General features: G+C 39.6%; 1 non-coding gene across 1 annotated transcript; it reads right to left on the bottom strand.

Annotated features, from left to right (window-relative positions):
• Nucleotides 1–312: 312 nt before the first annotated feature.
• On the bottom strand, nucleotides 313–416 carry LOC120072421. Its single transcript, XR_005480480.1, has one exon. It is a non-coding gene; the product is annotated as a small nucleolar RNA R71 (small nucleolar RNA).
• Between the last annotated feature and the right edge of the window lie 12,030 nt (nucleotides 417–12,446).

Raw genomic sequence — 12,446 nt, 5'->3', positions numbered from 1 at the left:
ATCTAGATAAGGCAGTACAAATAACTTGTATTTCTACAAGTTATTAGTTACAAATGCTCCAAACAGCTAGACAATTTGGGGGTGCTCGGGGAGAATACCCTCATGTCCACATGAAAGTTTCCTGAAACGTGTAACTCGCTTGTGATTCCTGGAATCACTCCAGAAGCTATCAGGTTATCTTTATTCCCATATTCTCAGCGTGATGACGCAAAGCAATGGGTAAGTTCTTTGGAGCCTGGAGAGATCACGACTTGGGAAAAGTTGGTGGAGAAATTCATGCAGAAATACTTCCCACCCACCATAAATGCAAGGAGACAGAGAGAGATCATGAACTTCGAGCAGGAAGAAGCTGAAACCTTGGGTGTCGCATGGGAGCACTTTAAAGGATTAGTCAAGAATTGCCCTAATCATGGATTACCGTTAACCATCCAGATGGAGACTTTCTATGGCAGATTAAACAGAGCGTCTCAAATGGCAGCCGATGCAATTGCAGCTGGCGGTATCATGGACAAATCTTATAATGAAGCTAAGGAAATAATGGACCGCATAGCCAAGCATAATATGGAATTGGTGGATGACACTTACGACGCAAGAGCAAAAAGGAAGAGGCGATCTCAGAATGTGAATTCTATTGACTCTAACGCAATAGCCATGCTTTCTGCACAAGTGGCTACTATGACAAACCTTTTGTAGAATATGTCACTGGGGAACGCATCAAACTCACAAAAGGTAAATTAGGTAGAAACATTCGTACAGCTCATGGTTAGCTGTGTGGGCTGTGGAGATCCCCATTCCTACTCTAATTGCCCACAAAATCCACAATCAGTATGCTTTATTAAAAATAACCCATTCTTAAACACATATAATCCCAGATGGAGGAACCATCCAAATTTCTCTTGGGCAGGTTATCAACAGGAGCCACACCACTCAGGGGTAAACCAGCAGCAAAGGCAAGGACCGCCGCCTGGATTCCAGTCCCAGCAGCCGTACCAACAATCCTTTAATAGAGGAGGTCATGCGTCGAGTTTAGCATCTCCACTTGAAAACCTCTTGAAGGAGTATATCGCCTAGAACGATGCATTGCTAAAAAGTCAGGCGTCTTCCATCAGAACTCTGGAGATACAAGTGGGGCAGATTGTGAGTGAGTTGAAGAATCGGCAGGCAGGAGTCTTGCCCAGCAATACGAAAACCCTAGGGAATACACATGGAGCAGTAGATTTGACGTAGGAGGATGGCACAAATACGTTCAAGGTAAATGGGCAAAGAGTGAAGCCCTACTTTGAAGATGGTGTAGAACGACAGAAGTCAACCCTCGTATTACGTGAAGCCAACTGAGGCTTATGTCGAAGCATCCCTGCGTTCACATCGACACACATTCCAGGGATGCTTCTTCTACATTCATTTCTTTTGCATTATATTTTATGACTGCATTTGAGTTTACTCTGATTGTTTGCTTGTCTTTGCGTTACGTTTTAGTTGATTGATGATTGTTATCGCTTTTTTATTTAAGAGATTTATTTAATTTAAATAAAAAAATTTGTGTACAACCAAAAGAAGCTTTAGATGGGAATAAAACTGACGCATTGGACTTAAAGCAATGCATGGCCCAAATCGAAAGGATGCATCTCGAAACCCTAGGCACGTCCTTTTGTCATCTTAATAAATGAGGATGTCAGGCGCCACCTGACAACACCATTCTCTCTCTCAGACCTATAAAACGCAAACCTTCGAAATCTCTTCGTCTTCCACCTCCTTCATTCCTACTTCGAAAAAAAACCCTAGCTCCCGAAGCCTTACTGCCCTTCAATCAAGTCCATAACGGTCATCATTTGGCAACAATGTCTTCAGCATCTGACAGCCAAAACCAATCAATGAGCTACGAAGGCATGTCGCCATTAAGTTCCTTTTCGTCTTCTTCTGCTTCAATGTCGCCCCTTCCAAACCCTCACCAAACCTCGAAAACTCCCTTTCCGACCAAGCCTTCGCACGACGAACCTTCCTCTACATCCTAGTGACCATCTCGATCAAAACCCATCGAAACCACCACAAATCTGAAATCCTTTAAAACCCATCAAAAACCCAAAACCGCTGCAAAATCTAAACCCAAAACTCCAATCAAACCAAGGTGGTAGCGCCCTTGTTCCTCTGAAGTTGTCGAGAAACCCTACACAAAGCCCACCCCACCACTGTTCATTCCAAATATTACGCCGATGGGTGCGACGTATGACCTTATTTTCGCTCATCTCCACACTGCACCATCGCCTGCAGTGCGTCCACTTCTTCCATTATCCATCCAACCCTTAGCCACCATTTACCCCATTAAAGTAGAAGGAGCTAGCCAACCCATTCAGTCGTATTCACCCATTATCATTCCCCCCAGGCTCAGCTCTGATAGTCCTACGTCAAAGCAAAATAGCGCGAAACTTGCAGAATTGGCTCGAAGAGACGAGCAAGAAGTTTTCAAAGCGATTTTGGTAAGTTTGAACCAGGGCCAAGAAGAAGAGGAACAAGTGATGCGTCCTGACCCAACCGATGCATCACTTGAAATTGATGAAGCGAACCGTTATGCGATGATGCTTGAAGCAGAGTTGGAAGAAGAAGAAAAGGGAGAAAGGGAAATTGGCCCGGACGCGTCGCAACCTCGCCAATATGACGCGGATGAAGGGCCATCGAAAGAAAAGAGAGTGATGAGAAAAAGGAAATTAATTTTGGAGGATGAAGAAGAGCAGCCCGCATCTGGTCCTGAGGATGCAAGGTAACTGACACGTTACCTAAAAAGACCAAAGGGAAGAAGCGCCAGTTTAGTGACATCCTTGTCGATAAGGGCTTCTTCCCCGAATGCAACCTATTGCCATCATATATAACTGAAACTGTGGATGCAATGGGTTGGGGTCAACTATGGGTTGGACATACAAGGATTTGGCCTAACCTTGTCCGCCAATTTTATAGCAGTGAGTTTGATATGGAGAGAAATACGACGTTCGTTGATGGTGTTTTGGTGCGCTTCTCAGCTGACAAAATTAATGAAGTGTTCAATATTGCAAGTAACCTAAACGTAGACGGAAATCACATCTTAGAACATCCAACTCCAAGCCAGATAGAAGATGCATTAAGAGTAGTGGCCAAACTTGGAAGCACTTGGCAAACATCAAGAAATGGAGTAAAGATCTTAGCTTCCAGGAATCTGAAACCAGATGTAAACTTATGGTATTATTTGATTAAGAAAAACATCATGCCTACAACGCATGATGAAACATTATCAAGAGAACGCGTCATGGCCACTTACTGCATCATGCAGTGCATTCCTCTAGACGAAGGAAGAATAATAAGGGACCAGATCAAATCCATTAAAGTAAAACCTCGTGGACAACTCTATTTCCTTTGGCTAATCTGTGCGCTGTGTGAATGCAGGGGCATCCCTCTAAGGGATGATTATGAGGAAATCGATGGTCTGATGGATATCAAGTTGATCAGGCGTCTACTTCGTGGTTCGTCGCACCAGCCTGCCTTACCTCGCAAGGCGCGGCAACCAGACCTCAACCCTCCAAACGGGCCCCCTAAAAGAAGATGCATCCGGTTGATTGAACACAACGATGAAACTTTGAAAAATGAAGATTACGAAGTAGAGCATGCGTCTACTGATGAAGAAGCACAACCAGACTTAAACATACTGCCCCTAAACTCACCTTTGTCCCCGCAAGAAGGGATTTTTTATCAACGCAGCACGAGACTACCAATTTAGATCAAGAAATCCCTAGTCCCCTTCCTTTGCCTTTACCAGCTCCAATTCCAACTTTTGTACCTTCTCCAATCATTTTTGAACCAACTAGGTTAGGATCAAGTAACGCATGAAATATTTAAGACTCAGTTGAAAGAATTGAAGAGCCAACACCGCTACAACCACGCATTGATATTGACGAGTTGATCAACTCAGACCACTGGCTACGTCCATTAAAACTCTTCAACAACAAAATAGGGTTCTAAGGGATTACTTGTGGCAGCAAACAAGAAGAATGCAGGACTAGTTTGTCTACACAACGCAGTATATTAATCATGTCCTAGTTGGAATGTTTGCCTTGCCACCGCTACCTACTCACCTAAGGAACCCTTTGCGCTTTATGGATGAAGACTCTGCAGAAGAACACGGGAATGACACACCAGCACAATAAGTTTGGAGGTGTTGGTTACTTTATTCTTTATTTCTATTAATCTTTTGTATTTGTTTGCTATGTTTGTTTATTCCATTAGTTATCCAATGAAATGAATGAAATTTCTATCATTTTTTTCATCCTTGCGTTTGTCCTTAGCATACTTTTTTTGTTCTTTAGCTATTTTTCTAGTCTTGTGCGTTGTTTACCTCAATGATATTAGTAATATGAAATTTATAAGTACAAAGTAGGTGTTAGGAAAATCAACAAAGCCTGAGCTTTTCTAAAAAGTCTACATGTTTTCTTTCTAACGCATGCANAAATTAATTTTGGAGGATGAAGAAGAGCAGCCCGCATCTGGTCCTGAGGGTGCGACGCATAAGAGCTGCTCAATGTCTAAAGTATTGGAAAAGGAATTGGAGCAATACCAGCCTTCACGATAGGGGCAAAGGAGGTCAACCCTCCAAAAAGAGTTGGAAAATGAATTAAGGGAGCTGGCGCGGGAAGCCAAAGCACATGAGGCGGGCAAACACAAGGTAACTGACACGTTACCTAAAAAGACCAAAGGGAAGAAGCGCCAGTTTAGTGACATCCTTGTCGATAAGGGCTTCTTCCCCGAATGCAACCTATTGCCATCATATATAACTGAAACTGTGGATGCAATGGGTTGGGGTCAACTATGGGTTGGACATACAAGGATTTGGCCTAACCTTGTCCGCCAATTTTATAGCAGTGAGTTTGATATGGAGAGAAATACGACGTTCGTTGATGGTGTTTTGGTGCGCTTCTCAGCTGACAAAATTAATGAAGTGTTCAATATTGCAAGTAACCTAAACGTAGACGGAAATCACATCTTAGAACATCCAACTCCAAGCCAGATAGAAGATGCATTAAGAGTAGTGGCCAAACTTGGAAGCACTTGGCAAACATCAAGAAATGGAGTAAAGATCTTAGCTTCCAGGAATCTGAAACCAGATGTAAACTTATGGTATTATTTGATTAAGAAAAACATCATGCCTACAACGCATGATGAAACATTATCAAGAGAACGCGTCATGGCCACTTACTGCATCATGCAGTGCATTCCTCTAGACGAAGGAAGAATAATAAGGGACCAGATCAAATCCATTAAAGTAAAACCTCGTGGACAACTCTATTTCCTTTGGCTAATCTGTGCGCTGTGTGAATGCAGGGGCATCCCTCTAAGGGATGATTATGAGGAAATCGATGGTCTGATGGATATCAAGTTGATCAGGCGTCTACTTCGTGGTTCGTCGCACCAGCCTGCCTTACCTCGCAAGGCGCGGCAACCAGACCTCAACCCTCCAAACGGGCCCCCTAAAAGAAGATGCATCCGGTTGATTGAACACAACGATGAAACTTTGAAAAATGAAGATTACGAAGTAGAGCATGCGTCTACTGATGAAGAAGCACAACCAGACTTAAACATACTGCCCCTAAACTCACCTTTGTCCCCGCAAGAAGGGATTTTTTATCAACGCAGCACGAGACTACCAATTTAGATCAAGAAATCCCTAGTCCCCTTCCTTTGCCTTTACCAGCTCCAATTCCAACTTTTGTACCTTCTCCAATCATTTTTGAACCAACTAGGTTAGGATCAAGTAACGCATGAAATATTTAAGACTCAGTTGAAAGAATTGAAGAGCCAACACCGCTACAACCACGCATTGATATTGACGAGTTGATCAACTCAGACCACTGGCTACGTCCATTAAAACTCTTCAACAACAAAATAGGGTTCTAAGGGATTACTTGTGGCAGCAAACAAGAAGAATGCAGGACTAGTTTGTCTACACAACGCAGTATATTAATCATGTCCTAGTTGGAATGTTTGCCTTGCCACCGCTACCTACTCACCTAAGGAACCCTTTGCGCTTTATGGATGAAGACTCTGCAGAAGAACACGGGAATGACACACCAGCACAATAAGTTTGGAGGTGTTGGTTACTTTATTCTTTATTTCTATTAATCTTTTGTATTTGTTTGCTATGTTTGTTTATTCCATTAGTTATCCAATGAAATGAATGAAATTTCTATCATTTTTTTCATCCTTGCGTTTGTCCTTAGCATACTTTTTTTGTTCTTTAGCTATTTTTCTAGTCTTGTGCGTTGTTTACCTCAATGATATTAGTAATATGAAATTTATAAGTACAAAGTAGGTGTTAGGAAAATCAACAAAGCCTGAGCTTTTCTAAAAAGTCTACATGTTTTCTTTCTAACGCATGCAAACTTTATATTAAAACTCCTTTCAAAACTCTCAAAGCCTTTTCGAAATTTTGTCTCTCTTTTAGCAATGAGGATTTAGTTGATCTCCAAAATTTGGGGGTGAGGGAAATTCGAGTTAAGACGCATTAATCGAGTACATCACAAAGAAAGGAAACAAAATAGAAAGATGTTAAATGCAAACTCCTCTGTCATTACTCTAAAAGAAAACCTCAAATCGGCATGAGTTAAAAATTAGAACAGGCACTAAGCTGTAGTTGGATGTTCACATGACACCCGTGGGGGCAAGCCAAAAAAAAGTTAAGTCTCCTAGACCAATGTGTCCCAAAACTCTTCTATCTAGTTTAAAGAAGTTGTATCCTGAAACGCATGAATGCTAGATATGAGTTTAGTTGTGAAGGACTCTCACCCATAGTTGGATGCTCGCATGACACCCATGGGGGCAAGCCAAAACGAAAGTGGGACACCTGGAACAACACATAGTTAACCGAAAATTTATACTTTTTCTTTTAACCGGCATCTATTTTAAAAGCATCTAACGCATTGTTGGTTTAGAAAAAACGAGAATGTTTTGAGAAACGAAAGGAGTTGTTGACAAAAAGCTTGTTGCACCTGAAATAAAATTCTTCTTTTAGAAAATAATCAACTTGCGTTACATTTTCCAAACTCCAGCAATGGCGCCAAAAACTTGGTGACGGAAATTTTAGATTACCAAATCGTCGAGGACTTGATAACTAAAGTTCCATGGACGTAATATGCGATGCATGTGCTTAAGGTATGCGTTGATGATCATGCTTCGGTGGTCATACATTGGAATGGACTATTCATTAACGAATGTATGCGATGACCATGCGTTCCTGTCACAAGTTTTCTTGCGCTCACGCTAAGTATAACGTGAACGCAAGTTTGTCGGGTGATCCGAGGTCGAACTCAGGGACTTGTAGCTAGATGTATGCGGTAATGTGCATGTGGCGGTTGAATAAAAGAATGATAGAGGGGTTGTTAAGCTAACATTACTCCTACTCCTAACTAACAGACAACGCAATAAGAATATGAATGAGAGGTAGAGACACAACAACTATTGATAGGAAGTAAATGGATGGAAAAATAGATAAAATGTGGAGATATCTTCATTGCAACCCTTAAGAATGACCGCAAGGGTTACCTTAGTCAACGCAAGGCATGCGATCATGCTACACATACTAAAAGCCTAAATCTAGGACGTATGTGATGTGTATGCATAAGGGTCAAGATGACCGCATACAGCCACCATTCCTACTTCCTGGATGCAGCCATTGTCCTCTCCATAGGGTGCATACACTGTGTAATAGCAAACAGAGCTTATTCCTAAGTCTCCATTCTTGCTTATGCAAACCTAATCTAGCCCTCTTGAGCATCGATTCTAACCTAGCTCTCTCGAGCCTTAGATTCTTTCTTTAGACTCTCTCTCGAGTAGCTCTAAAGGTGTGATGGACGCATACATAAGATAAAGTAACCACACAAACTTGGCTGACGCAAGATTATTCCTATCTCTAGTGAATAATAGCTTACATTGCTTAATGTGACCAACCACTTACCCTCCCGGGCAGTTGGTTGTTGCTTATTTTACTCATAGACAAGCATTGCATTAGCCTATAGATAGGCGTTGCTACAACTTCACACTAATAAGGTTTTCTCACACACTCGCACAACGCACACCTCTCGGTGGTTTGCTACATGCTTCATATCTCTAATCCACATAACTAAGTATGCGATACTCTAGCAATCTCACTAAATGATGCAATGAAAGTTAAGGATGCTAAGTAAAGAAGGATGGGGATGGAATCAAAGGAAACACAAAAATGCATTGAACACATAATGTATTAATTCCTTAATCCCAAAATGTAATACAATACAATATAAGAAAAGAAGAGAAAATGAAATGACTGGCTGGAAGCAATGACTTGCTTCTAGCGGATGTGCGTCAAAGTTCGATGGGCGGTGGAGCTGACTCTCCCGAAATCTAGCTCCAATTGAAGGCTCCGATCGTCACCCGTAATGGAGGAAGAAGATGAAGAACTCTCAAGCTTTCTTCTCACACATTTTTTTGGATCACAGGGATAACCCTGGATAAGTTGAAATTCTGCTCAGCGGCTTCTATATATAGAGCTTGGATCGCCGACAACATTTATGGACTGCTCTGATTATGATATTCACGGCGCATTAGTCCTTTTCTGAATCTCTGCTACTAATGGCGTGGTAGGTGAAATGTTAACATCATCTATTGATTTCCTCGAGATATGCGCCGATGCATTCATTCCACCGACCTTGCGTTGATCCCTCTATTATGTGTTATCGTGTAGCCGCAATCATGTAGTGACCGCATTCGCTACTTCTACATGATGACTGCAATCGCTTGATGATCACAACTCTTATGCGATGGACGTATACGGCTGATTACTGCAACACCCATGGGTTGATCGAATGTGTTCGCCTTTGTGATGAAGACTTTCTCCGCATGCGGTCGTCTATGCGGTAGTCCGGCTTCTGCGTTTGCATTCAGTTTCAATAACGCATAATAATGGGTTAGCCGAGATTCTTAATGCTAAATGCCGCAAGCTCATTTTCTCATGAATTCCTAACATAATTTCCGCATATTTTGCTTAATAGTCCTCGTAATTCTAAATAAAAGGCCTAAGATGACATGCATTTCTGCATGTCATCACCTGCACACTAAAACAATGGAGATAACAAAGAATTATTTGTGGAATGCTTGAGGACAAGCATTGTTCAAATTTGGGGGTGTGATAACTTGTAGAAATACAAGTTATTGTGGCTCAAAAGTTGGAACAATTAGGGTCTTTAATGATAAAATCTCATCATTTTTAAAGGAAACGCATGGAATTACTCGAACACTATCAAACTCATACAAAAGAATGTTTATTGCTAAAATACTGCGGCACTAACACATGATATTGTAGGATCTCAACAAAGTCTAACGCATGATTAAGAAAAGTGTCGCAGGCAAAGTCTAACGCATAGGGCATGCATCGGAGGTATTCAACGCAAGGAAGATTCATTGATTTAGGCTGTTTGTGTCCAATCACCACTTGCAAGCATGGGCATCTGCAGCGGGTGGCGTCTGAAAAGCATTTGAGTGTCAGGCGGCCGACCAGGGTATGGAATTTAATGCTGCCCATCGATAAGTTGAAGAAGACCGATGCCTATAAATAGAAGAAATCCCACTAGATGAAGAAGCTAGAATCTTAGCTCTTTTAGCATTGCATAATTATGAAATTTTGAGACCGTAGAGCTGTGTTGGGGTGACGAGAAGAACAAGATGGAAGAGAACCACCACCATCGCCAATCAAGGAGCGGAGGAAACTGAGCTCGAGAGAGACATTTCTTCTAATTCTTCCACAAGTGGTTGTACATGAACCAGAATTGAGCTAAAGAGGACAAGAGATTGTACTCTGCGGCTTGACTCCTTTCAATTCATCTTACTTATCTTTTTCATCTTCTCATTTAATTAAGTGTTGGTTTTGTAAAGACAATCAATTTCTTTATAAATTCACATATTTGATCTATCATACTTCGTCACTGTTTATTTCTTGTTTATGTTAGATGCATCTATAACTTCATGCAAAATTCCATTTCAAACGCTTAAGCCAATTAAATCAATTGGTGAAAGCAGCTTTAGCTTAAATTATTCGAGAGAATAAATAAGCTAGCATCAAGTTAGAAATGCTTAGTACATCTAGAGATAGACGCACTGATGTTTTATTGCATCCTGTGATTGACGCATACATCCTAGTGATAGGTATTGTATGATATTCGCATTGAGAAGTGTCGAATAGAGTCTAATGCATAAATGAAGATAAACAAGTCATCTCATTCGCATCATATTCTTGTTTGTGTACATCTAACTTAGATCGACGCATATCACTTGCATCAAACTCCATTTTCCACACAACCCGTTATCCTCTACTTGACCTTTTTGTATCTCCTTACACACACACACAGCAGCTTAGTGTAAATAACTCATTTCTACATACACTTAGGATATTTCTACAACAGTTACAATGTAAGGCTGTGTTAGCTTTAATTCGAATCCTTGAGTTCGACCCTGGACTTACTAGGAACCTGAGTTGGATTTATACTTGGATCTGAGTCAGGAAAACTTGAACGTCTATAGAGGAGTGTCATGCGTCCTGTTGCACATCACTAACGTATCAACGTGTCACTAATGCATCATAAACGCATCGACACATCATTCACATTTGCACTTATTTATCCAATTACTTTATACAATACACTCTTATGCTCGAATCACGAAATCAACGAACAACAAGACTTTTAGATGATAGTGGCTAAAGTAGCATCTAAAAGAATTAAGATTGAAGATATTCTTATTGTTTCTGACATAATTGATAAACTTCCACCATCATGGAGAGAATTTCAGAAAATATGCATCATAAGCAAGGAAATCTCTATGGAAGTATTAACTACTCGCATTCTCGTGGAAGAGGCAGGGGGCAAGATGCTTTGATTCAAGAAGACGGTGAAAATCTCACAAAAATAAATCTAATCTCTTCTATTGGTAATTTATCTAATGGTCATATTCCTAAAAATAGTCATTTAAAGCCAAAGAAGACTTATATGAAAAAAGAATAATAAATCTCACAATTCTAATAAGAGAAATCCAAGCCAACTGAATAAGAACCAAACACATTCTCAACACATCAAACCAATTTGTTTTTTTTGTTGCAAAAGTGGGCATATTGTTCGAGCTTGGAAACTTAAAAAACAAGAACTTGTGCCATAGGACAATGTTACCGAAGAGCCATTTGTGGCTATGGTAAGTGATATATGTATGGTTCAAAGTGTTGAAGGATGGTGGGCTGACTCTGGAGCCAATAAACATGTCTATTATGACAAAAAAATGGTTCAAAGTTTATACTCCCTTTGAAGAGCCTAAAATAATAATGTTTGGTGATTCTTATACCACATAAAATTTGGGAAGTGGTGAGGTTGAATTAAAATTTACCTCTGGAAGGGTTATAACTTTAAAGACGTGAAGGATTGAATCCCAATGTGGAAGCGATTTATCGCTTTGCCCAATTTCGTTACAGAAAAATTGCATAATAAAAATAAAATGCATTAGGCTAAACATGTTTTTTTAAATATTGAAGAGAAGATGAATAATACTTCGCAAAACCAATTCTTAAAAAGTCTTCTCCCGTCTTCTAGATCCATTGCACAATCAAATCAAGAGCAAGACACGACCATCGATCTTTTCTGCTGTTCTCTTTGGAACAAGGAAGCATGTGGGAGCTTTAGAGTTCTTGGTTAGAAGGAAGAAAAAAAGCAGAGAACACCACTCTGTATTTTCTTTTTGTGAGAGGAAGAGAGATCTCTATTGTATTTGCTAGAGTTTTTCTTTAGAATAAAATGTGAAAAGAGTTAAATCCCCTTACCCCACTAACCATTCCCATGCAATGCAAGGGAAGCGACTCATTCATTTATTTAATTTGTGACTTAAATTAAATCTAATTTAATTTAAATAAATTAAATAGATAATCAATAAAAATAATATTTATTTAATTTTTAATTTAATATAAAATATTTAACTAATTTAATTTTTTAATCGTATTTAAATATACTCCTCTCTCATAACTTATAATTTTAATATGAATCTCATTCACATTAAATTTACTATATAGGTTTAATATGAACCAATTCATATTATTTAATATTTGAATCTCAAATATTGTTCTCTCGTACTATATAATTTTAACTTTGAAACTAATTTAAATAAACTATATATTATAATGCATTTATATACATTATATTAAATTGTATCATATACAATAAATTTCCTTAAACAATAATTTGAACACTTCAAATTTTCAACACCTAAATCCTTATTTAATCCCGTTATGATCTAAAAGAAGAACCTTATAGACCTACAGTTATAAGCTTCAATAATACGAGATTAATTAATTAAACTTTTTAATTAAATTAATCAACATTCATTAACTATGGGACACTTCACTATAGACCCATAGCTGCATT

This window comes from Benincasa hispida, chromosome 2, assembly GCF_009727055.1.
Source record: "Benincasa hispida cultivar B227 chromosome 2, ASM972705v1, whole genome shotgun sequence".
NCBI classification, from domain to species: Eukaryota; Viridiplantae; Streptophyta; class Magnoliopsida; order Cucurbitales; family Cucurbitaceae; genus Benincasa; species Benincasa hispida.
The sequence above is the reverse complement of the archived record's forward strand: the minus strand, read 5'-3'. Positions and strand labels throughout refer to the sequence as shown.